Here is a 4,763-nt window from a genome sequence, read left to right on the forward strand (position 1 = left end):
AAGCGATCACAGATCTGAATTTAGCAGCTGATGATATGACTCACTGAACGTACTCGCACTGGTGTGATTGTATTACAATTAATAAAATCTTAATCGGCTATTCTTTGTCTTTTGGAAGCTGCATTCAACCTGTTATAAGCCACACACGTACAACAAACTAATGTCACAGTGGTATCGTGTACTGTAATCGAATGTAGCCCAAGTTATTACCTGTTAAACAGTAGACAGCACACGCGTTCATCTAATAAGGATCTCCATCGCAAGCAAAGAATAGCCTTTGCAGATTTGCTTTCAATTCAGTGCAGTTCCATAGCCCCGTTTTCAGCGCTGCTAATATTCTTAAACGTTACAACTCTGAGTGAACCGCTTTAGAACTCAGCGCGTGCAGCATGGAACTGAACGACTCAATCAAACTGATTCATGAACCAATTCACTCGTTTGCCAATTGGTTTGATCAAGCCTTTGAACAGAGTTGACTCAAAAGAATGAATCATTCGCGAATGGGCATCGCTCATTGTCCAGAGAAAAGTAGACGGCGCGTTTGGAATAAACTGAAGCATTTATAACATTTATTGCATTAAGATAAAGTAACGAGAGGGGCGTCGCCCACAGTAACGAAGTAAAAGTACAGATTTTTCCCAAAAAATGTACTCAAGTAAGAGTATAAAGTACCCATCTTTAAATATACTCCGAAAAGTATTCGTTACCCCGAAAAATTACTCAAGTAAATGTAACGAAGTAAATGTAACTCGTTACTACCCACCTCTGATGGCAATGCTGCAAAAACACCTGTGTACAACTTTGTTTTTAAGAGTGTATGTGCTTTACTCCAACAGTTAAAATGGCAAAAATGGGACGTCAGGTAAAAAAAAAAAAAAAAAAAAATACCTTAATTTTGACATTTCTCTTGACTTCATCAGTGGATAACGCTTCAACACTTAGACAGAACATTGAAGATCTGCAAGTAAATGAGATGTATCCACATCTCTATAAAGAAAAATAATGCCACAATGTCAAAGAAGATCCATTTTGAGTTGCCTCCGAAAAGTACCGTTCACAGTGAGAAGTGTTTGGGCATTTTTAATAATCTTAAACTCCTTACAGAAGCTTCGGTGCAGTGGAGAGATTCAATGGGTGTTAAAATTTCTTGTGCCAATAAAGAACCTTAACGTTAAAGAGTTGCCTACAGATTGTTAATGATGAACGTGTCAATCAATCATTTAAAAACACTTTATTTATGAGGGTCTGCTTTATCTCGAGCTTATCAGGGACATTTCCTGTGGGATTGTAGATGAGATGACGTGTAGCAGTATTAGATTTCTAGCTTGACCATGCTAGTATAGCTGGCCTTGATGATGGAGATGATCAACTTGAGCCATTAAGAATCCCAAACAACTGCTTGAAGACAACGGTTTTCCAAAGGAAACAAAATAATTTCTGCCACCTGTCAGAAGTAAGCAGAAATTTGCTTCAGTTAGAACTTTGTTAGTTTTTCATTGTTACAAAACCTTTAAAATGAGACACAAATCTTAAAACCGCTCAGCGTATATTAGCAAAAACACAGAGGTTTGTTTCTTTCCTTTCAAGGTGAAGACACTGGACAGAGTTGCAGCAAATGACATACATATTTCATGGAGACAAACATCTGGACTGATGGATTTCTGCTGGATTGTGCCACAAACAAACATGTTTCTAGATGCATGTTCAGTGTTTAGACATAGTGCACCACTGAGACAGGGATTTCATTTAAAAAGAATCATTATTTTTAAAGACTCCTTACTTATTGCTTCTGCTTTTTATAAAGCATAACGCCCCCTTGTGGTGGGAAAAGATGCTTTGTCTTGAAGTGTGTGCTTTTCATTCGTAATGATGATTTATTACTCCGTGTGGCATCCAGTGACTTGACATCTGTGAATCTGCAAAATGTCAGGTTTACGTAAGATGATGTATACTGTACAGACATGTTTTGCTGATGACACACACACACACACACACACACATATTGCAGACATGTTGATTTGATCAGGAACCTCCATGTGGGCTTCGTTAGGAGCGAATCCTCAGCTAGAAGAGGCTGAGAGTGATCACAAAGAATCCCAATATAGCACACAACCCACAGAAACCTGCAGTCCTCGGTGCAACCAAGTCATGTCGTCTGTAGTATTAAAGTTACCTGTAAAGAATGAGTTTCAGCAAATCTTTAGAGTGGTCTACACTCACACGAGACGAACACAGTCCTATCAGTAGCATAAGAAGTTATTTTATTCTGCTATTTTATTTTATTCACCCTCCTATGGTGATTTTTGGTGCTATGGTTTCCTAAATACAACCAGTTAAAAGCTAAACATGATACACTACACCATGGTCACATGACTTTGTCACCTCCATGAAGCTTCAGACAACTTTGAAGTATTTTCACTGAAAGTTTGATTATCGTCATTGCAGTACTCTACTCATGACACCTAACACACGTTTGTGTAATGCTCGACCTACTCATGTCAGTATAACATTCAGCAATACCATATGGACTATTATTGCATCGCAAAACCATACAGAGCAGTATGTCTGAAGAGTAGTATGAGAAATATAGCAAGAGATTTGCATTCAAAACACTTTGGTTAGAGTAAGATGGTGATGCAACTTTTCTAATTTTTTTTTTTTTTTAAATGTACATCAAGCGTGTTTTTCCTTTTGTTTTTATTCAAATAAGGAAGGTGCTGTAAACTGAATCGTTATAAATCACAATCGTAAAATCTTATTTTATACACACAACATAGCTACTTTCACTGCATATGCATATATAAAAAATCTAAATCAAACAATAAATATAATAGACGCTGCATCTGTGACATGCTTCCAACTCGGACACTAGGTCTCAAAGAAAATCCAGGGATTCTCTTATAATTATGAGTCATAAACAGTGCTGGGTACCTGATTACATGTGATGGATTACGTAATCATATTCCAAATATGTAGCATTTGAAATTAGATTAGATTTAAAAATGCTCATAATCAGAAAAAAGTTTCATACTGTTAAATGTTAATATCAACATTTACTAATGCATTATTAAAATCAAAAGTTGTGCTTGTTAACGTTAGTTAATACACTGTGAATGAACTTGTGAATGAAGTGGCCTTCAGCTCTTCTTCATTCTTGGGTCTGGCATATCGCATCTTCCTCTTCACAATACACCATAGATTTTCTATGGGGTTAAGGTCAGGCGAGGTTGCAGGCCAATTAAGAACAGGTATACCATGGTCCTTAAACAGGTACTGGAAGCTTTGGCACTGTGTGCTGGGGCCAAGTCTGCAATCTGAAATCTGCATCTCCATAAAGTTGGGCAGCAGCAGGAAACATGAAGTGCTCTAAAACTTCCTGGTATACGGCTGTGTTGACCTTTGACCTCAGAGAACACAGTGGACCAACACCAGCAGATAACATGACACCCCAAACCATCACTGACTGTGGAAACTTTACACAAGACCTCAAGCAACGAGGATTGTGTGCCTCTCCTCTCTTCTTCCAGACTCTGGGACCCTGATTTCCAAAGGAAATGTTAAGTTTACTTTCATCAGAGAACAAAACTGTGGACCACTCAGCAGCAGTCCAATCCTTTTTGAATCAAGACTCTTCTGACGCTGTCTGTTGTTCAAAAGTGGCTTGACACAAGGAATGTGAAGCTGAAACTGTCTTGTATACATGTGTGTGTAGTGATTCTTGAAGCACTGGCTCCAGCTGCAGTCCACTCTTTGTGAATCTCCCCCACATTTTTGAATGGGTTTTGTTTCACAATCCTCTCCAGGGTGCAGTTATCCCTATTGCTTGTACACTTTTTTCTATCACATCTTTTCCTTTCCTTCTCCTCTCTATTAATGTGCTTGGACACAGAGCTCTGTGATCAGCCAGCCTCTTTTGCAATGACCTTTTGTGTCTTGTCCTCCTTGTGCAAGGTGTCAATGGTCGTCTTTTGGACAACTGTCAGGTCAGCAGTCTTCCCCATGATTGTGTGTCCTACAGAACTAGACTGAGAGACCATTTAAAGGCTTTGCAGGTGTTTTGAGTTGATTAGCTGATTAGAGTGTGGCACCAGGTGTCTTCAATATTGAACCTTTTCACAATATTCTAATTTTCTGAGATACTGAATTTTGTATTTTCCTTAGTTGTCAGTTATCATCATCAAAATAAAAAGAAATAAACATTGGAAATATATCAGTCTGTGTGTAATTTATGGACATAATATACAAGTTTCACTTTTTGAATGGAATTAGTGAAATAAATCAACTTTTTGGTGATGTTTTAATTGTATGACCAGCATCTGTATAAACCTAAAGCCCCCCTGATATTTAAAGTTAATATTTCAATAATTTAACAACACATTCACCTGTTCTCTGAAGTTGCAGGTAAACAAATAAAACAGTTTGGTAAACCCTGAAGTAATGTATAAAGAATTGAATGTTTTATTTGACTTTGTCTTGTTTTTGCTTTCAAAAAACAAAAACAATAATGACATTTAAATCTATAAACAATCTAGGTCAAAAGTAATCAGAATAATTACCAAAAATTGACTTTTCATTATGTAATTTTTAATCAGTAACAGACTATAATTTGTAAGTAATTTACTCATTTATTTAATTTAATACTCTTAAACACGATCTTACCCACACACCATTAGAAAAATGTTAAAACAAAAAAATAATAAATAATAATTATTGGTTCACCTTTAATAATTACTGATGATGAAGTCAAGTCTTTTTACTAAAAG

Source organism: Carassius gibelio, chromosome A24, assembly GCF_023724105.1.
Source record: "Carassius gibelio isolate Cgi1373 ecotype wild population from Czech Republic chromosome A24, carGib1.2-hapl.c, whole genome shotgun sequence".
Classification (NCBI taxonomy): Eukaryota; Metazoa; Chordata; class Actinopteri; order Cypriniformes; family Cyprinidae; genus Carassius; species Carassius gibelio.